Raw genomic sequence first — 22,825 nt, forward strand, 5'->3', positions numbered from 1 at the left:
ACTCACACTGCTATGGTGTGTGAGAAGTTCAGCTTCCCTCTTAGCCCTGTTGACACCCCAGCAAAAGTAAGGTGCCAACTCACACCACTTTGTTGTCTCCAAGTGGGGGTGAAATGGCACTTCCCTACTGGACCCTGCTGACATCCCACTGAGGAAAAAATATGCCCTGTTCATTCTCACTTTATATCAGGTGATAGTAGAATCTCAGATGTCCAATGGGCCCATTGTTATCAAGGTTCACTTTATATGGGGTAGAGTGAAAAGTGGTGACTAGTCTTGCCTCACAGTATCTTATTAAGTCTCATTCTACATGGTGGCTCAGCTTGCTACTGAACTCCATTGACACTACCATGTGTGGGGGGTGGGAACTTGGGAACGTGGCATCACTGTTTCCTCCTGGTAAGTAATGGAAGTTCAGCTCTCTGTTCAGTCTTGATTACACTACTCTAGCTGGGGAATTGATGTACACTGCATGCTTCTACCAGATAGAGGGTGGAAGATCAGCACAGTAATACCACCCTGCCAGGTAATCAAAGTCTTATCACCTATTCCATGGTGCAGGGAAATGTAATGGAATAACAATTCCCCATTCAGAGAAGGGGTCTACAGTTATTCCATTGGTATGTGGCTGAAGTAAGATGGATACTGCCAAAGAGTCTGTTATTAGGTTCTTTGTCTAATAGGAACAGATTTTTTCCCTTATGTCTGTGCCTATTGGCAGTTCAATTTGGAGGCTTGAAGCAGTGCCCTACCTAGAATATATGGGAAGTATTAAAGAAACACGGGGACCTCACTACAACATTCCTCAAGTCTCAAGTTTCTTAGGTAGTCCACCGTCTTCCTTCCACACAGTAGGACTGTTGGAGTCCTCCTATGCTTGTTTGTTATGTTATGTCTAGGGAGTTTTGATTGAAAGGGGGAGAATCTGAGAATAAGGGGGATACTCTCTTTTGGCCTTAATCAGAAATCTCTTACTACTTTATTGGCTTAAAATTTATCTCCCTTCCATATTTCAATTGCCTGAACTCAAGAAATTGTGATCACATTCTACTGAAATGATTCATTGTGATTTAGCAAAAAGTTTTGAGGTTTTATGTAAAAGCCAACTGGACATTATTTTGGTCTTCCTGGTGTGACTTCCTTCACTGCTGTGTCTCATTGACTTTTTGACTCAACTTTGTAATAAAGCTCATGGATGTTTTACAATCTTCTAAGAAATTCATACATCACCTCCATTCAGAGGTGTCCATCAAAACAGGGAACAACACAGTATGTTCAAACATCATGCTGCAGGCCTCCCAGAGCTCCCAAAGTCCCCACAGACACATTCAGTAGCATACCATATTTTATAGATTGAGAAATTTACAGTTCCAGAATTTTTCCTTGGCAAATCTAAGCATTATTTTTAAATCTTGGTCTCCTTCCTCCAGTTGTTCTAGACACTCTATGTATTTCACTCCAGAAGAGCAGCACACTTGCTTGGAGAAATTTCTCCAGCCTGTGATGGTCTTTTTACTTCAAGTCAAGGTGAACTAATGATCAGTGTCTCTGGCATAAAACTATCCAGCAGGACAGTACTTTATGCCTTCAGTAAATCCATTCCTCTAGATACTATGGCACAGTTTAGAGTATTGTGGCTTCAGATAAATTCAGTATGCCAGTTGAAAGAAAATCATGGTCCTAAATAATTCTGCAAGGAGGAAAATACTTTAAGGTTAGTTCTGATCATAGGTAAAGAGAACAAAATTTTGTTTTACAGAGAAATTGTTTCTTGCATAATGAAGAAACTTTATAAAAAATTCATACCGAATCCCTCCATCTCTTTGACGGTATACAGTTTTTCCAAAGTTGTGCGCATGTTCTCTTCCCAATTTTCTCTTTTTAGTTCATCATATGATTGGATAACGTGTGGAAATAAGTAGAATTTTCACCTTACGTAGATAGTGAATGTTCCATTATTTTGAAATCTGTCATAGAGTACCTCTTCATATAGATATTGAGATTTTTCCCCCTCATACTATTATGATTAATGTAGGTATAAAATACTGATTAATATTATGCTCTTTTTCTACAGTGGCATGGTTGAGCCTGAGGACAATTCTATAATTTCTGGCCAATGGACACAATTTTCTTGAGTTTTCACACTGAGGCTACAGTCCAGTCAGAGATGCTCAGTACAAGGATATATGTACATATATTTCTCATTGAAGTCTTCCTTGGCTCCCACTACATAAATTTGGAAGCGCAGCATTTCCTCTCCCTTATCCTGGTTTATTTTCCCTCAGAGATTTTGTCACAGTCTGATATGCCATTTGATAACTATCTTGTCAGATTATAAGCATATAAGTTTATAAGGTTATCACCTTATAAACACATAAGCTTTATGAGTAAAGGTTTTGTCCATTTTTTTATAAAACTGCTCTTTCAATGGTGTGTTTTTGGCCATCTTTTTTCATGTTCACCTCTATTCTAAGAAGAAAAAAGAAGTTACTTTTGAGAAAACTGTCTGAGATGTAACTTCTTTGCTCTAATACTGCCTATTTTCACAAACACTGCATTTGCTGTAAATTTAGTAAGAAGCACCTTTGTACTGAGCACAACATAATAATTGAGATGACGTTCAAACACACTGCTAGATTCATCTCAACCTGCTCTAACAAGAAAGTTCATTTGATACAAATGTGTGTTTCTGAGCTATTTTGCTCATGTAAAACTTAGAGTCATGTCATTTTTTTTTCTAATGGCTAAAGAGACCTTTCTCTCTAGCAAGAAATGTCTGATTCTGAGCTTCATTTCATGTTGGGTTTTTTGTTGTTGTTATTTGGGGGTTTTGGTGGATTTTTTTGTTCATTTATTTTTGGTGCACATACACTTCTTGTTTCATCCAAATTTCTTCTATTAGCAATAAAAATATACTTGTCAGAAAAACATATGATATTGAGATCATTTACAATTATGTTAATTTAAATACTACTTTGACTCATTTTTCTCTAGCTCAAAGTAGGAACTTTGAGCTAGAGAACTTATGAGGACAATGTGTGATTCTGAATTCATTTTCATAAATACTGCTTAGATTCATCTTGATTTCTTCTTACAGTAAGAAAGCAAATATGAGATTATTGTTTTTAATTTAATTGCCAATATAAAACTTAAAAAATATTTATAATTGGCAAGTATTAGAAGGAAGGGGAACAAAGGGGAGAAGGAACAAGAGAATCTTGGAGAATAGGCAAATAGCAGAAGCAGAAAATAAAAGGAGAGGGAAGAAATTCTGCAGTCACCATGTATTAGATGAGGTAAAAGAAGGGAGTAAAATCTTGGGGAATCAACTGGTGTCATAATGGGAAGATGAGAGAGAAAAAGAAGGAAAATCTTAAAGAATCAGAAGATTTCAAAAGGGAGAAAATAGTGAAGATTGGCAATGATTAGAAGACAAGTGAAGGGTGACAAAGAGGGAAAAAATCATGGAGAATTTTCCAGAGTGAGAATGAGAAAAAGGGATGATAAAATCTTATAAAAGTGGCATGGACAAGTAAGGGTAGAAAAGGGAAGAAGTAGGAAGGGAAATTTGGAGACGACATTGGGAAAATGAGGGAAGAAATTCTTGGAGAATTGGCTTGCTCTAGAAAAAGGAGATGGGTGAAGAATACTAGAGATAATCAAGTAAAATTGGCAGGTACCAAATACAGAAGTAGAGTAGAGGGAAAGAAGGTAGTGAAAATTTGGGAGAATCACAGATGTAAGAAGTGGTGAGGATGTGAGAGAAAATGCTGATACATTGGCAGATGTCAGAATGGGGAATTGGGGATGGAAAAGAAGAGAATATCCGGGGCTTCCCTGGTGGCGCAGTGGTTGAGAGTCCACCTGCCGATGCAGGGGACACGGGTTCGTACCCCGGTCCGGGAAGATCCCACATGCCGCGGAGCAGCTAGGCCCGTGAGCCATGGCCGCTGAGCCTGCGCGTCCGGAGCCTGTGCTCCGCAACGGGAGAAGCCACAACAGTGAAAGGCCCACGTACCACAAGACAACAAAACAAAACAAAAAAAAACAAGAAGAGAATATCCAAGGTACAGATCCAAAATTTAGGTTGAAGGTCCAAAGTCAAGATCCAAGAACAAGTACAGGTCCAAGGTCCAGGTTCCTGTCTGAAGTCCAGATCAAAGGTCCAATTCAAATCCATGTGAAAGTTCTAGATCCAACGTCCAAATTCAGGTACAATATCCAGGTCCGAGGACATGACCAGGGCCAAGGTCAAGAACCATAATGCAAATATAAGGACCAGGTCCAGGTCTGAGGTCTAGTTCCAACATCATTATCTAGATCTGAAGTCCAAGAACAATGTCCAACGTAAGGTCAGGTTCAAGTTCTGCTCTTTCATCTACTCTCTTTTATCCAATTATTTCATTAGGATGAATTCATGTATGCTGAATTGCTAGTTCATTCCCTAAAGCTTTACTTACATGCTGTCAAAGTGCACATTTCTTAGGGCAAACCACGATCACTCCAGAGCACAGTCATCGTGACACTTCTATGAAGGACTGAACAAAAAATCTCTGGTGATATAGTTTCATCTAAGGGTAAACTTAGGATACTAGTGGAGCAGCCGGACTGTGTGTTCTCCAAAAAAATCCTCCTTAACTATTACTTTCCAAAATTAAGATTTAGAAATGCAAGCAATAAATAATGTAATGTAATGCTGCTGGCAAAAGTAGTAGTAGTAGTAGTAGTAGTAGTAGTAGTAGTAGTAGTAGTAGTAGCAGAAGCAGCAGCATTAGAAGAAAGAGAGGGAGAGGGAGGAGGAGAAGGAGAACGAGAAGAAGGGGGGGGGGAGAGGAAAAACAGCTCTTCTTTGTTGCTAATCAAGGGTGAAGTTTTTTGCTTTCCCGTTCACTGGGGCAGAAGGTAGATTCAAGCAAATAGTTTCTTATAAAAAGTTAAAGGGCTTAAATGGATGGCCATCTGACAGAGGTGGAGGAATTATAGTTTTCATTTTGCATTTGCAGAGAATTAAATTTGCCTTTCCCTCAACTAGTCTGAATGAATGAGATTGGTCAGTTGTGACAGCATCTAACATTTATAGAATGCTCTTCAGTTCACAGAGTACATTCCCACCCCAGTGACACTGCCTTGGTCCTCAGCTTCATCATCTCCCACTGGGATTATTACATCAGCATTCTTTCTGGTCTCCTGTGTCTAGTCCCATGGAGATTAACTGACAGGATCTGATGGAGTCTCTGGACAATCTCTCAGAAAACAGTGCTTATGCACATTCACAGGAAACTTACCTTAGAATTTCAAGATATTTTCCCCCTTCCTCTGCATCCCTGATTCTATCCCTGTATTCCTGCTGCAGTCTTACATGCTCTTGCCAGGGTGACCAATGAAACCCTCTGTGATTCTTAATTGCTTCCAAATAAAATCTGAATCCCGCAGAATATGTGAACTCATCATCTGCCTCTGCTTACCTATCATATACTATACCTCCTGACATACACCATCCTCTCCAGGCCCTTTAACCCACTGACCTTCCAAGATCATCTATGAGCATCTCTGCCTAGAGTAACTTCTCTCCAACTCCTCCCTGCTCTCTCAAAACTAGGGCAGACATTTCTTTCCCGGGATATCCACTACTGGAGGCAGACTTGAACACCAATTTTATGTTTTCATTGCCTCATATAAACACACTTGATGGGTCACTTTGCCACATTCAAGTGTGCAATTATAAACTGGCACATTTTTCCTCAACTTCACTTTAGGCTCCTTGAAAGCAAATACAATATTTATGTCTCCAGTGTCTAGTACAATGTGGCTGTAGTAAGAGATCAATGAATACTTGCTAAAAATTTATTTGCTGAATAAAATGGATTTTATGGATGATATATGTTAAGTTAAAGTAACTTTATAGAAGCCATGACAATCTGAAGGGTAGATCTGGAATTAAAATCTAAGTACAATTCTTAATCCACTGCCCATGTCCATATGACGTTCATGTGCCATTATCTTGCAAGTGTTTCTCAAAGCCATACTGAGGATATAATCCTCAGGGCTAAGGGCCCTGGTTACACTGGGGTGAGAGAGAGCTGAGAAAAAGGCATATCATTTCCAAGGAGAGCTACCAGTCCTCTTCCCCTGCTTTCATGCTTCCCACTGCCAAGAGAGAGATGTCACTGAAGGCCCTAGGCAGGGGGATTGACAATGTTCTCATACACTTGCAGACACTGAACTTGCCCCCAAAAGTGATTTAATCAACCAGGTTCTGGGAGAATGGAATTCAGAGTTGGAAATCAAGCTGAGCTCTGTAAATACTGATGGATTGTTAATGCCACTCACCTCTTTTGCTAGTGTCCAAGGAAAAGATTAACCATCTACTGCAAGAACTTCTAAATTGAGCAGACCTTTGTATTTGCCTATTTACAGGTAAAACAGCTCTCAGTTAAGATGCAGACCTCATTGTGCTAAGTACATAAACATAAAATTGCTAGGTGGGGTCAGTATTCAAACAACTTCTCTAATGGGAATGCAGATAATCTTTAATGGTGGCTTAATCAAAATCACCTATAATTGACTATAGCATGAGTTTCTGGTGCCTTTGGCTCAAGGATTATCTCAGTCTAGCACACCTATAGGACTCAGCAATGTAGCACGGTCCCTTTGTGGGGAACAAATACAGTCTAGAAAGAATCCATTCTTGATGCCATGTGGCAGCTGGTCCACAGCTTCTGGGTGAAATGAGTGTGAGGAGGAGAGACTGCTGCCTCTGCTATGGTCTGTGCCTCTTCATGATCCCTAAACATACTTACTTTGTTGGATATGTGTGTGCCAGGAGAAAAGCAGACAATCCACTTTCATAGCCTTAGCCAGGGGAATGGGGTAGGCTATTTAGGTCTGCTCACTGCCCTGGACATAGTGATTTGTCTAGGGATAGGCACATGACACAACGTTGAGCATTCAGTGTCTTCGCTGGGATTTTTTTCCACCCAAAAAATCCAATAGGGGAGAAACTCTCTTTCTCCTGGGGTAAATCTTGAGCTGCTGGCTGTCCTACTCACCATGTGGAAAAAAACCCAGAGGGATAAACTTCTGAAGACCTCATGAAAGCCCTGCATGCAGCTGTGCCAAAGGCCAAGCTATACCTCAACATTTTTCTTTAAATTGAGGCATAATTGACATATCATAAACTACACATATTTAACACTGAACACATCCATCACTCCACTATTTTCACAACTTTTCTTCCACAACTTCTTTTCTTCCACTAAGTTTCCTCTTTCTTCCCCTCCCCAGGAAACCACTGCCACTTTCTGTCACTATATATTAGTGAAGAATTTTATATAATTGGAATCTCACAGTATGTACTTTTTGGTTTGGCTTTTTTCACTCAGCATATTTATTTTGAGATTCATCCATGTTGTTATGAGAATCAGCAGTTCATTCCTTTTTATGAATAGATATACCACAATTTATTTATTCATTCACCTGTTAATGGACACTTGGATTGTTTCAATTTGGAGTTATACAAGTTAAGCTGTTATGTACATTCATGTACAAGTCTTTGTAAGGACATCTGATTTCATTTTTCTTAGATAAATACCTAGGAGTGGGAATGGCTGGATTATGTATATGGTAGGTGTATGTGTAAATTTTTTAAGAATCTGGCAAACTGTTTTCTGAAATTATGTCATTTTACATTTCCATCAGCAGTGTATGAGAGAACTAGTTTCTCTACAACCTTGTCAATACTTGATATGGTCAGTCTTTTTATTTTTAGTATTCCAATAAGTGTGCAGTGGTATTCAATTGCACATTAATGTGTTTTTCCTGAATGATTAATAATTTTGAGTATTTTAAATGTGCTTATTTGCCATTCATATATCTTCTTTGGTGAAATGTATTTTCATCTTTTGCCAAGTTTTTAATTGGGTTGTGTTTTCTTATGGTGGAGATTTAATAGTTTTTAAATATGTTCTTGATAGAAGTCCTTTATTAGATATGTGATACACAAATATTTTCTTCTAGTTTACTAGAAGAAACTAGTGTCTTTTCACTCTCTTGCTGTCTTCAAAGGGCAGAAGTTCTTAATTTTTATTAATTCCAACTTATCAAACTTTTTTCTTTTGTGCAATGGAGTTTTGTGTCGTGTTTAAGTCTCTGCTTAGCCCCAGGTCAAAAATATTTCTTCTAGGAATTTTATGTTTTATATTTAGATCAGTGATCCATTTTTTTTCTTAATTTTTGTATATAGTACAAGGTACAGATAAAAGTTCTTCTTCTTCTTTCTCCTTCCCCTTCTCCTCCTCCTTCTTCTTTTTTGGCATGTAGATATCCAATAGTTCCAGTACAATTTGTTGAAAGGATTAATCTTTCTTCACTGAAGTATACCTTTGATTCCTTGCTTAAAATCAACTGTCAATATTTGTTTACGTCTATATCTAGATTATCTATTCCATTTTGTTATATTTATGTCAAAAGCACATTCTTGATTACTGTAGCTTTATAAGTAGTCTCAAAGCCAGTTTTAGTCCACTCACTTTTTTCTTATTTTTAGTTATTTTGGCTCTTCTAAGTCCATTGCATTTCCTTACGAATTTTAGAATCACCTTATTGATATCTACGAAAAACTTCTTGCAATTTTGTTTGGGATTTCATTGAATCTCTAAATCAGTTTGAGGAGAATTGAAACTAAAAATATTGAGTCTTTCAACCCATAAACAAGACATATCTCCCCATGTATTTAGCTGTTCTTAAATTTCTTCCAGTGATGATTTTAGTTTTTTTTTTTTTTTTGCGGTAAGCGAGCCTCTCACTGTTGTGGCCTCTCCCGTTGCGGAGCACAGGCTCCGGACGCGCAGGCTCAGCGGCCATGGCTCATGCGCCCAGCTGCTCCGCAGCATGCGGGATCCTCCCGGACCGGGGCACGAACTCCTGTCCCCTGCACCGGCAGGCGGACCCTCAACAACTGCGCCACCAGGGAAGCCCGATTTTAGTTTTTGTTATACATGTTTTTCACACCTTTTGTTCAGATTTATCACTAAGTATTCCAGATTTTTGATGGTAAATGGTAGCTTGTATTTCAACTTGTGATTGTTCACTGCTGGTATATAATACATAATTTTTTATTATATTGATCTTGTATCCTGAAAACTTGCTGAACTCATTTATTAGTTCTAAGAGCAATTTTGTAGATTCCATCAGATTACCTACAGAGATGATCATATCATCTGTGAATAATGGCATTGTTATTTCTTCCTTTCTTACCTAAATGACTTGTTTTGATTTCTTTATTTGACTGGCCAGAACCTCTAGTACAAATGCTAAATCAAAATTGAGAGACTGGACTTATTTGCTTTATTCTCAGTCTCAGGGGGAAATAATTCAATCTTTCACTAGTAAGTACGATGTTAGCTGTGGATTTTTATAGATAACCTTTATCAGGTTGAGGAAGTTCGATTCTATTCCTAGCTTACTGAGGATTGAAAGTGGATTTTGTTAAAATGCTTTCTCTGTGCTTATTGAAATGAATATGTGGTTCCTTTTTAGTATATTAATACGGTGAATAACATTGATTGACATTCAAATGGTAAACTAAACTTGCTTTCCTGGGATAAACTTCACTTGGTCTTGATACATTACCTTTTTAATATATTATGGGGTACAATTTGATAGACTTTTGCTAAGAATTTTTGTATCTATATTCATGAGGGTTATAGTTCTATAATTTTCTCTCTTTTAAAAACTGTCTGGATTTTCTACAAGGGTAACACTGGACTCAATAATTTGAAAAATATTCTACTGTCTTCAATTTTCTGGAAGATTTTGTGTAGGATCTGTATTATTTCTTCCTTAAATGTTGAGTAGAATTCAGGAAGGAAGACATCTGGGTCTGAAGTTTTCTTTGTGGATAAGTTTCCAACTACATATTCAATTACGTTAATAGACATAGGGCTCTTCACATTTATCTATTTCTTCTTGGGTGAGTTTGATCATTTCATCTAAGTTGTCAAATTCATTGACAAAATGTTCACAATATTCACTTGTTCTCCTTTCAGCATCAGTAGAATCTGAAGTGAGGTCAACACTTTTAGTCTTTAAAATAGCAATTTTGTCTTCTCCATTTTTTTTGACCTGATAAATCTGGCTTGAAGTTTGTCAATTTTATTGATTTTTATATTGATTTTACTCTATTATTTTGTTTTACATTTCACTGATTTCTGCTTTGCTCTTTATTATTTCCTTTCTTCTGCTTATTTTGGGTTTAACTTGTTTGTTGAGTTGGAAGCTGATGTCATTCATTTGAGATCTCTTTCTTCTTTTCTAATATAGATGCTAGTGTTATAAATTTTGCCCTAATTATTACTTTGGTGAAATTCAACAATATTTTTTTATTGGAGTATAATTGCTTTAAAATGTTGTGTTAATTTCTGCTGTAGAACAAAGTGAATCAGCTGTATGTATACATATGTCACCTCCCTCCTGCCCCCTACCCCATCACACTCATCTAGGTCATCATAGAGCACCAAACTGAGTTCTCTGCACTATACAGCAGGTTCTCACTAGCTATCTGTTTTACACATGGTAGTGTATATATGTCAATTCTAATCTCCCAATTCATCCCACCATCCCCTTCCTCCCCTGTGTCCACATGCCTTTTCTCTACATCTGCATCTCTATTCCTGCCCTGGAAATAGGTTCACCTGTACTATTTTTCTATATTGCACATATATGCATTAATATACTATATTTGTTTTCCTCTTTCTGACATACTTCACTCTGTATGACAGACTCTAGGTCCATCCACATCTCTACAAATGACGCAGTTTCATTCCTTTTTATGGCTGAGTAATATTCCATTGTATATATGTACCACATCTTCTTTATCCATTCATCTGTCAATGGACATTTAGGTTGTTTCCATGTCCTGGCTATTGTAAATAGTGCTTCAATGAATATTGGGGTACATGTGTCTTTTTGAATTATGGTTTTCTCAAGATATATGCCCAGTAGTGGGATTGCTGGGTCATATGGTAGTTCTGTTTTTAGTTTTTTGAGGAACTTCCATAATGTTCTCCACAGTGGCTGTATCAATTGCCATTCCCAACAACAGTGTAAGAGGGTTCCCTTTTCTCCACACCCTCTCCAGCATTTATCATTTGTAGATTTTTTGACAATGGCCATTCTGACTGGTGTGAGGTGATACCTCATTGTAGTTCTGATTTGCATTTCTCTAATAATTAGTGATGCTGAGCATTGTTTCATGTGCCTCTTGGCCATCTCTATGTCTTCTTAGGAGAAATGTCTATTTAGTTCTTCTGCTCATTTTTTGATTGGGTTGTTCTTTTTTTTGATATTGAGTTTTGTGAGCTGTTTGTATATTTTGGATATTAACCCATTGTCAGCCACATCATTTGCAAAGCATGGAGCTGAGCTCCCTGTGCTATATAGCAGCTTCCCACTAGCTATCTATTTTACACATGGTAGTGTATATATGTCAATGCACTCATTGTCCACACCTCATTGTGGTTTTGATTTGCATTTCTCTAATAATTAGTGATGTTGAGCATCTTTTCATGTGTTTGTTGGCCATCTGTATGTCTTCTTTGGAGAAATGTCTATTTAGGTTTTCCATCCATTTTGATAGAAAGCCCAGAGTTAAACCCACACACCTACAGTCACCTTATTTTGACAAAGGAGGTAAGAATATACAATGGAGAAGAGACAGCCTCTTCAATAAGTGGTGCTGGGAAAACTGGACAGCTACATGTAAAAGAATGAAAATAGAACACTTCCTAACACCATACACCAAAAATAAACTCAAAATGGATTAAAGATCTAAATGTAAGACCAGACACTATAAAACTCTTAGAAGAAACATAGGTAGAACACTCTTTGATATAAATCGCAGCAAGATCTTTTTTGACTCACCTCCCAGAGTAATGAAAATAAAAACAAAAATAAATAAATGGGACCTAATTAAACTTAAAAGGTTTTGCACAGCAAAGGAAACCATAAGCAAGACAAAAAGACAATGCTCAGAATGGGAGAAAATATTTGCAAACAAAAGATTAATCTCCAAAATATACAAGCAGCTCAATATCAAAAAAAGATATATTTTTACATGTTGTGTTTTCATTTTTCTTTAGTTCAAAATTTTTCTTAATTTCATTTTGAATTTTTGTATATTTGGTAACTAATTTCAAATATCCATGATTTTCCAGAGATTTTTCTGTTATTGATTTCTAATTTAATTCCATTGTGGTCTGGAAACATGCTTTGTATGCCTTCAGAATTAATTTTTATTACTGTGGTAAAAAGTCACATACCTAAAATGAACTTTTAATTTTTTTTTGCCACACTGCGTGGCTTGTGGGATCTTAGCTCCCTGACCAGGAATTGAACCCGCACCCTTGGCAGTGAGAGTGCAGAGTCTTAACCACTGGACTGCCAGGTAATTACCAAAATGGACCATTTTAAAGTGTACAATTCACAATTCAGTGGCATTTAGTACATTCACAATTTTTTACAACTATTACTTTTATCTAGTTCCCAAATATTTTTTTTAATGTAAAAGGAAACCCCATACCCATTAAGCAGTCAATCTTCATTCCTCTTTCTCACAGCCCCTGACAACCAGTAATCTGCTTTCTGTCTCCATAGATCTACCAATTCATATAAATGGAATCATATAAAACGTGGCCTTTTGCATATGGCTTCTTTCAGTTAGTATAATGTTTCTGAGGTTCTTCCATGTTGTAGCACGTATCAGTACTTCATTCCTTTTTATGATTGAATACTATTACATTGTATGGATATACCACATATTGTTTAACCATTCATTAATTGATAAACATTTGTGTTTTTCCCACATTTTGACTATTGTGAATAGTGCTATGAACATTAGTGTACAAGTTTTTGTTTAAAACTTCAATTCGTTTGGGCATATATCTATTAGAGAAATTGTTGGGTCATATGGTAATTCTAAATTTAGTTTATTTTGGAACTACCGAACTGTTTTCCACAGTGCTTGCATCATTTTATATTCCCACTTGCAATGGATGAGTGTTGCAATTTCTCCACATTCTCACAAACATTTGTTAATTTCCTTTTTTTAAAAATTATAACCATCTTGTGGGTGTGAAGTGTTATCTCATGGTTTTGATTTGTATTTCCCTAGTGAATAATGATGGTGAGCATTGATTCAGGCATTTGGTGGCCACTGTACACATTAATTGGAGAAATGTTTATTTATGTACTTTTCCCATTATTTAACTGAGTTGTCTTTATTGTAGAATTGTTAAGAATTCTTTAGATATTCTGAATAGACATTTTTATATTTGTCCATGTATCTACTCTTACCAGAGATTTTTATATCTTTATATGGTTTTGAATTATTTGCATCCTTTCATTTCAACCTGATGGACTGTCTTTAGCCATTTCTTATAGAGCTGGTCTCATGATAATTAACTCTTTCAGCTTTTGTTTATTTGCAAATGTCTTAATTTGTCCTTCAGTTTTTTGATGGACAGTTTTGCTGGATATAGAAATCTTGGTTGACAGGTTTTTGTTTTTTGTTTTCCCCTTCAGCCTTTTTTTTTTTTTTTTTTTTTTTTTATGTGGTTCACGGGCCTCTCACTGCTGTGGCCTCTCCCGTTGTGGAGCACAGGCTCCGGACGCGCAGGCTCAGCGGCCATGGCTCACGGGCCCAGCCGCTCCACAGCATGTGGGATACTCACGGGCTGGAGCACAAACCCATGTCCCCTGCATTGGCAGGTGGACCCTCAACCACTGCGCCACCAGGGAAGCGCCACCCCTTCAGCCTTTTAAATATATAATTCCACTGCTTTCTGGCCACCAAAATTTCTGTTGAATTAATTCAACTGATAATTTTATTGGAGCTCCATTGTCTTTGTCTTTTGACAGTTAGATTATAATGTGTCTTGGCATAAGTCTCTTTCAACTTATCCTACAGAGTTTGTTAGGAGTCTTAGATTTATAGTCATGTCGTTCAACAAATTTGGGTAGTTTTCAACCTTATTTCTTAAATCTTCCTCTCTTTTCCATAGGGGACTCCCATAATGCCTATATTGGTTTATTTAATGATGGCTCACAAGTATTTAAGGCTCTGTTCACTTTTCTTTAATCTTTCTTCTTTCTGCCTGACAGACTTGATTCATTTCAATTGTCCTGCCTTCAAGTTTGCCAAGTTTTCTTTTGCCTTATTAAATCTGCTGTTGAACCACTCTGGTAAATTTTTCAATTCAGATATTGTATTTTTCAGATCCAGAATTTCTTTTTGGTCCCTCTTTATAATTATATCTCTCTGTAGGTATTCTCACTTTGTTCATATATAATTTCCTGATTTCCTTTAGTTTGTGTGTGTGTGTTTTCCTTTACCTATTTGAGCATATTTAAGACGGTTCCTTTAAAGTCTTTACCTAGTAAGTCCAGTGTCTGTGCTTCTTCAGAGGTGGTTTCTGCCAATTTCTTTTCTTTTTTTTAATTGGCCATGTTTCTTTGTATGCCTTGTAAGTTCTCTTTGTTGAAAATTTGCATTTGTAAAAACAGCCAGCTTTCCCAGTCTTTGTAGACTGTTTCTGTGCCAGAGCAGTCCTTCACTGATTAGTTGGGCATGTTCTGAACCTAGGGATCAGCTGAGATAAAAGCTTAAGGTCTTCTTAGAGCATGTACCTTGCTCATGCCTGTTTATGACTTTCTCAATTCTCATGTCTTAATATCTCAAAGAGTCTCACCTCGGCTTCTCCCCAGGACTTTAAATGGTCTGTTGTATGTCTCCATCCATAATCTCTTGCTCTGGATGTCTGCACAGCTGTAGTATCATTGCAACTTTCACGACCAGTGCCTGCCAATTTTCCCCATCTGAGATTTCAGTTAGTTGAGACAGACAGCAGTCCTTCAGGAAGCCCCCAGGCAGGTTAGAAAGCTGCAAAGAGGTCTGTTCTGCTCCCTCTGGTTTAAAGGAGGGAATTGGGAACTGAACTTTCACCTTATCAAAGCAAGACCACACCACATGAGGGAGTCAGTGGTGCATGTAGGAGTAAAACAGCAATAAAACTTTCTACTATTTTGAATGTGATTTTTTCCTTGATTGAGCATTTGCATGTTTGCTATAGACTTTTGTCTGCTTTCCAGAGCTCGTACAAAGTTATTTTAGCCAGTTTCTGGTTCTTTTCTTACATCTCCATGGGAGAAAAACAGTTTAGAGCTTCCTTGGTCACCATTTTGCTGAAATCACTATTCTGTATTCAACCTTAAATATATTGATACTTATTTTATGGCCCAGAATATGATCTATCTTGGTGAACATCCCATTCACTTGAAAATTATGTGTATTCCGCTGCTATTGTGTGGAGTGTTCTACAAATGTCACTTAAGTCAAGGTGGTTAATAGTGGTGTTCAAGTCTTCTATAACCTTGCTGATTTTCTGTCCATTTATTCTATCAATAATAGAAAGAGATGTATTAAAATTTTTGACTTTAATTGTGGATTTATCTGTTGTTTTTTTAACATCTTTATTGGAGCATAATTGCTTTACAATGGTGTGTTAGTTTCTGATGTATATCAAAGTGAATCAGCTATATGTACACATATATCCCCATATGCCCTCCCTCTGTGCCTCCCTCCCACCCTCCCTATCCCACCCCTCTAGGTGGTCACAAAGCACGGAGCTGATCTGTTTTTATTTGCATTTCTATCAATTTTTACTTTAAGCATTTTGAAGGCCTGTTAGGTACATAAATACTTCAGATTGTTATGTCCTCTTATTAAATTGACTCCTTTATGATTATGAAGTAAAACTTTATTATTCCTTCCTGTGTGTGTGTGTGTGTATATATATATATTTAAAAAATCCAATCTGATATTCTCTACCATTTTACTGCAGTTTTTATATGATTTACACTTAATATGATTATTGTTATGGCTAATATTAAGTCTATCATCTTGTTATCTGGTTTGTATTTGTCTCATCGTTTTTTTTTTTTTTTTCCCCCCTTTTCTGCCTTCTTTTGGGTTGAGTATTGTATTCATTTCCTAGAGCTATGTAAAAAAGTAGTACAAGCCAGGTTTCTTAAAATAATAGAAATTTTTGTCTCACAGTTTTGGAGCCTAGTCATCTGAAATCAAGGTGTCAGCAGGGTCATGTTCTCTCTGAAACCTGTAGGAGAGAATTCTTCTTGCCTCTTCTACCTTCTGATATTTTTCAGCAATCCTTGGTATTCTTTAGCTTTTAGATTCATTTCTACAATCTCTGCCTCCATCATCACATGGCCATCTTCTCCCTGTGTGTGCTGTTCTCATCCTCTAATAAGGACACCAGTCACATTGAATTAGGTCTCATCCTAATGAGCTCACCTTCAGTTGATTACATCTGCAAAGATCTTATTTCCTAATAAGGTCACATTCACAGGTATCAGGGGTTAGGACTTCAACATACCTTTTGGGGGGACACAATTCAACCCATAACAAGTGTTTTATATGACTCTATTTTATCTCCTTTGTTGGCTTACTAATTACAATTTTATTAACTTAGTGGTTGCCTTAGGGTTTATTATATACCTCTTTATTACAGTGTACCTACAAGTGATATTATACCTATCACAGTGTATAGTTTAAAAGCCTTATAATACTTGATAATACTTTTTAAATTAAAAGTTATATACTTTTATAAAACATGTATAATTAAAGGCAGTAGCATTTCAGGTAGAGAAGTGTTCTCAGCTTCAATGGTTGTTTACAGCTGGCATCTGTTCCAATTGGTTGGTGCCACATTGTTAAATATTTGAAGATTATCCCTGGATGGGCTCTGTTGACTATAAAACAAACTAGCACTTCTAATCTGTAGGGGCTCAGACTAGGGGAAACAACCCTGATAGAGAAGGGAAAGACAGTCAATAAACGAGAACTGGGTTAATTCAGCTCATTCACCAGTTGCAATAATACAACCAAACCATGCAAACCATTGTGATGGTTGTCCTGCTATTTAAAGTCAGTGAAGTGAAAGAGGGACCTTCCTCTACAGTGTGCAATGGGTCAACATCATTCTCCCACAGCCACTTACCCCTACAAAGGAGTTCTGATACTTTGCTAAGAAGTAAAATTTTCTTATGTCAGTTAAAATACCATTAGCTGAAGACTTCCAGGATGATTTGATGAAATGGCTCAGCCATGTGATTTAAAATCTGGGTTTTGTCCCACCACACAACCATCCATGGGTCAGCATCATCTCAAGGCTGGGTGTGTGTGTTGGTAGGAAGGCATGACAGCACCTGGAGTTAATAGCAACTGGAACAACATGCTTCCTTGTTCAGGCAGCTTGTTGCTTCTTAAAACCCACATAAGAGAAGCATGCTCTTTTCCTCAAGCTATAGTAAACATTCTGTCATAGTGGTTTTGGTCGGACCCAATCCAAGGCAATCAACTGTGGTAAGGCAGGTGGCATTATTCTGATTGGCTTAGATGGACCTATCTACCCCTGTGGCTGGGTCTGCCCTCCAAACTGAATGATAGTCATTCAGTTGGAGAAACATGGCCTGGATATTTGGGAGGCAACCTGAATTCATGAAAACTCATTTAGATTTATATAATACTTTCTAATTTAGAAATCACTTTTATAGAATTTAATTTTACTAATAAAAATAACACTTTTACCTTAAATGTAAGTAAAGGATAAGGTCCAGAAAGGTGTGGGAGCTATCAAAGCTTTGTGATTTTACACGGCAGGGTTTGGCAAAGCGGTAACTCTTAAGGGGAACAAACACAGAGGAAGTCTAAGGTTTAGAGAAGGTTTGGTATGCTGAAGGAAGGCTCAGCACTGTTTCGGGAATACAACGTTTACATAAAAGAGGTTGGGGTCTGCTGCTCTTGAGGAGAGTTGAGGATAGACTGGGAAACAGGAGTAAAAGGGATAGGAGGAAGAGGAAGAGGACAGATGATTTACATACTACATGGGCAACAATCAATGGACCCCTAAGGAGAGGAAGATAATAGTTGTTAAAAGGTCAGTTGCTAAAAAAAAGAAACCATAACAAGTAACATTCTGAGTTGCAAAGTGGCTGGGTCACTAACACACTAAATTCCTGGTAGAACAAACGCAGCAGTTTATTTGAAGGTGCTTAGGTAAATGGAGCTACAGTTTGAGGAATAAGGGAGCCAGGATTAGGAATCTGGGACATCTGCAGGCTGGCAGAAGCACCTTCTAGCAGGCTCTGTGAGCCACCCTGTTGTCACCCTCTCTGAGTCTATCTAGAGAAGGTCTACAATTAGGGCCACATTTCTTGAGCTCAGGATCCAGGGACAGTCTGTCAACAGCTGATGCAACCTCAGCAAATGTATCCTCATTTATTACCTTCTCTTCTTCCTCCTCCTCTACCTCCCACCTCCCCACCGCCCCCCTTTTTAACTTTTGGAAGGCCTCATCTTTGAATAAAATTCTTATATAACACAATTAAAGAAAGGGCCCAATTTTAACCAATTGACCAACTCTATCCTTGAGATATTCATACAATAAAACTATAAAAAGTTCTTTTTTCAACCACCTACATAAAAGTTCTCCTATTATACTTCTAAATTTCATATCTCTGTTGTTAATCTTATTAAATACTTCCCCATTACCACCTGCCAGGGAGATATTGCCAATTCAGGTCCTATCACTCAGAGACGGTAGATGGCATTTAAGTCTCCTTCCCCTTGGAATGGGGACAGTTCTCAGGTAGAAGCTGGGCCTGTGCTCAACAGGTCAGTGAAGAAGCCTCCCAGGACCTCTGTCCTTGGGAGAAGAACTTGCCCTTGATGATCCACAGTCCTTAACAACAAACACTGGAGCCTCGAATAGAACCCTCTGGTCATAGTGCCCACACGTCACTAAGCTCCTTCACAGGTCTGCTGACAGAACACTGGCTGCCAGGTCTCCAAGTGGGCAGAGAAATGTCAGAGCTCCAGACCAAACTGGGCATCTCCTGGAAAAGCCACCAACAGAGTGACCATCAGAGCTTGTTAGCACCAAAAATCAGGGACATAGGTGCTAATCCATATTAGGAGAGAACATAAAGCTTATGGAAACAGAGAAGTCCTACTCATTTCTGTCCTTCAATTGGAAAGAAGAGAATTTGCTGAAAAAGAAACTCAGTTTTCTGGACTCCAGGAAGAAATACGAAGCTAATGCCTGGCTAATGGAGCAGAAAGCCTTTTATAAACGATGCCATTCGAAGCTCTGAAAGTCAGAGCTGGTGCATGCTTGGTTGCTAGGCAACAAGGACTTGGTCAAACAGCTCACCTCCAAGAATATGTTGTGTAACTACACCACCAACTTGGTGGATGAGAGTGAGGCAGCAGTGAAGGCAATAATCCAGAACAGGAGAGAGGGGGAGAAGAACTAGATGCTCTTCAGACTTAGCCTGGACAAGGACAGACTCTAGCCACCCACAGCTTCCAGAGCAACCTTAAAGGCAGACTCTAAAGATAAGAATGGGAGGGCAACTGTAAAAATAAGGGGGTCTCCCTCCAGAGGGGAGGGCAAACTAGCTCTGGTTTTATCTTTAGAGTCTTTGGATAATCCAGAGCAGGGAGAAAAACAGAGAAAGCTTCCTGTGGACAGCAGGCCACCATTCAGGGGAGAAGTGATCCTTAGAGACTCCCCTAGCAGGCCCTTCAGCACTGTGCAGAGTCATTTCCAAGATCCAGCCATTGGCAGGAAATTGAAAGACAAGCTTCTTAAATACATAGTCTATGGCAACAGAAGTGGGGATCACCCCAAGAAGAAAAGGTCAAGACCCCAGAACAGCCCACATGGCCCAGAGGATATGCAAATGGACTGGGCACTGCTAACCCAGATCCAAGTCAGCCTAAGGCAGGAGTTTCTCATGAGTGAAAGAGCCAAGTATCTGGAGGACAGAATCCAAAGTCTACCACAGCCCACATGTTTTCTCTTTCAAGGTTATTCTTCTAACAGCCCCTGGGAGAAAGGAAGTGAAGGAGTACTGCATGCTCCAGGAATCAGAACACAGGGTGCAGGAAGAGGGCAGAAAATCATTCCTGAAGAGATTGGAAAACAAACTGGAAGCAATCCCATCACCGAGAACACCTTTTTTCCTAAGGCACCCTTCCCCTTTCCACCCCTTTATCATTCAGCAACTACTTCTTAATACTTACCAAGAAAAATCTTACCCCTGACCTCAAGACTGCTCCGGAACTCAGGGAGAAAATGCTTTTCCTCTTCTATAAAAACATGACAACCAAGGCAGGATTTAACAGTAAGAAAGTGGACCTGGGTCACGACTCGCCCTGCAGCCCTTCAAATGGAGACACGGAGACAAGCAGCAAGCACGAGCAGCAGAGGCAGAGCAGGCTGGACTGGGCCCGCATCTGGAGCTTCCCACGCAAGCCTTCATATCCACATCAAGGAGGAATATCTAAGAGGAACATGATTCTGGGAAACTTTTTGCCAGTAATGCTCTTACTGTAAAAAGAGAGAGTAAAAGACAATAATTTGGGGAATGTTAGCAAATTTGTTTCTTCAGTGGCTTGGGGAGGGAACAGGAATAGGAACTTGGCCCTAATTTTTTATCTTTTTCAATAAAATCAAACCAATGAAAACTAGTCGACTTGAAAACTAGGAGAGAGCTCTCTCTTTTACTCTCCCTCTGCACCCCATCCTCAGCAGGCAAGCCCTATGGGGAGCCTCCTTACATTTAGTTAAGCAAAGAAATGCTGACTTAAGCAAGCAAGTGGCCTGATGATGTGATAAGAGCACCAAACGGGAGGCAGAGGTTCTACTTTCTAGCTTCATATAAATTCATATAAATGTAATGACCAGAGTAATCTTGGGCAAAGTGCTTCACAGCTTGAGACCTAAGTTTCCTCATCTATAAAAAGAGGGTTGGAGAAGATGATTTTTTAGAAGGTCATTTTTATCCTTACACCTCTACAATACAATTACGTTAACTTGTCACAAAAGCAGATGTTGGATGACTGCCCTTGAGCAAAATAAAACATCTTCAGTCTTTTTTCCTTCCAGTGGTCAGTCCAGTGGTTGGTTAACATGTCAGACTTTTTTCTGAGGTAATATAAGGAAGTTGAGGTCTTCGTTATCAATTAGATGGTCATGAGGTAAACATACAGAGAAGTGGCAATTTTACATTAAAATGAATAATGGTAGGGCTCTCTTTAAATGTTATTTCTTTGTATTTCCTAAATACTTAAGTCCCATGATGACAGCAACATAAGTGGAATTAATGTTATAAAGCACATGGCTAAATAATTGCAGGCTAATGTCACCTGAAATCATATCTGCAGACAGAGGCTACTCCTGTCCACTGCAGTGGTCTGCACTGTCCCAAATGACTGCATCCACTTCATGTGGATTCAGTGTGAATTTTACTAATTTCCTCTATGGGTTACTTGCATAGAAGTATCGAAAGCACACAGGTGGTTGTGATGAGAAACAAAAAGCCACCCTTATATAAATAATGGGATTACAAGCATGATTTTAGAGTGGGGAGTGGGGTGGGGACCTGCAGTAGAGAGAAAGAAGCTCATAAAACTAAAGTTACTTAGGAAAACATGATTGTTTACTCACCATCTTCTTAGGAATATATGGAAAACTGGTTTCCCTCTTATTGCTTTCCAAAACCAGCTACATTTATAAAAGCAGTATAAGGTTGTGCTATCCCTGAACAGTGGAACATGTGAGGGGCACCTGAATGCCAGAAAAGCTCCATCCAGGACCCCCTCTTCACATGCAGGAACAGCTCTTACACTACTTTTACTGGTAGCTTCTGTGGAGATCTGGAAGTCCAGTTGACAAATCAGGCCCTTTGGTTTTACAAGCATAATTTCATTCATACAAGCATAATTTCATTCACTCAACAAATACGTTCTGAACATTGGGGTGAAAAAACCAGACACATTCCTACTCTCTCATGGAGTAGAATTTAAGCAAAGAGTTAGGCAATAATGAAGTAAGCAAAATAACACACTGTGAAAGGCACTTTGGAATTATGAATATTTTAGGGACTATAGTTTAAATCTGAAAAATATTTCAGTCCTTTTAACAATACATATTGAAGGCAAATGGCATTTTCTTTGGGTCTGGGTACAGGATGCAAGCACATGGGGGCAATTCTGAAATGCATTTTTAGGTAATAGGCTAACTTCCATTTGACAGGCCCAAGCATACACTGTAGTTGTGGTGAGCTGGGATTCTCCTGCTCAATCTCAGCTTGAAGCACTGGAGGTTATTTTCCTGCCCTTGGTGATTATCTCCAGAGCAAGGCTGCCTTCTTAGTTGCCTCAAGAAACCGATTTGATCTCACTACTGTGAACTTTTTGACCCACTGGTAAGTGGGCCGAACCCAGCAGTGTTAGGCAGTGATCAGTCCTGAAAGCTGGACATTTGCTGTAATTGATGATTTTCAAGTTAATATATATCACATTTCAAAAGTTTTGAAATATTTTCACATAGCTGATATATTTCCTGGGATGACCTTCTTAAAAACTGCGGTAAGAATTGAGGTGGGGGAGGGTATCAGCCAGAAGTGTGCGAGGGACAGAAGGGAAGAGGATGGGAAGGGGTTTCTGAGGCAACCTGGTTGCTCTGTAGCTCTACAAAGCTTGTTTACATTCTGCTCTAGGCACTGGGGGCACAGCCATGATTAAGACAAGGTCCCTGGGCTTCCCTGGTGGTGCAGTGGTTGAGAGTCCGCCTGCCGATGCAGGGGACACGGGTTCGTGCCCCGGTCTGGGAAGATCCCACATGCCGCGGAGCGGCTGGGCCCGTGAGCCATGGCCGATGAGCCTGTGCTTCTGGAGGCTGTG

Source organism: Tursiops truncatus, chromosome 2, assembly GCF_011762595.2.
Source record: "Tursiops truncatus isolate mTurTru1 chromosome 2, mTurTru1.mat.Y, whole genome shotgun sequence".
Lineage (NCBI taxonomy): Eukaryota > Metazoa > Chordata > Mammalia > Artiodactyla > Delphinidae > Tursiops > Tursiops truncatus.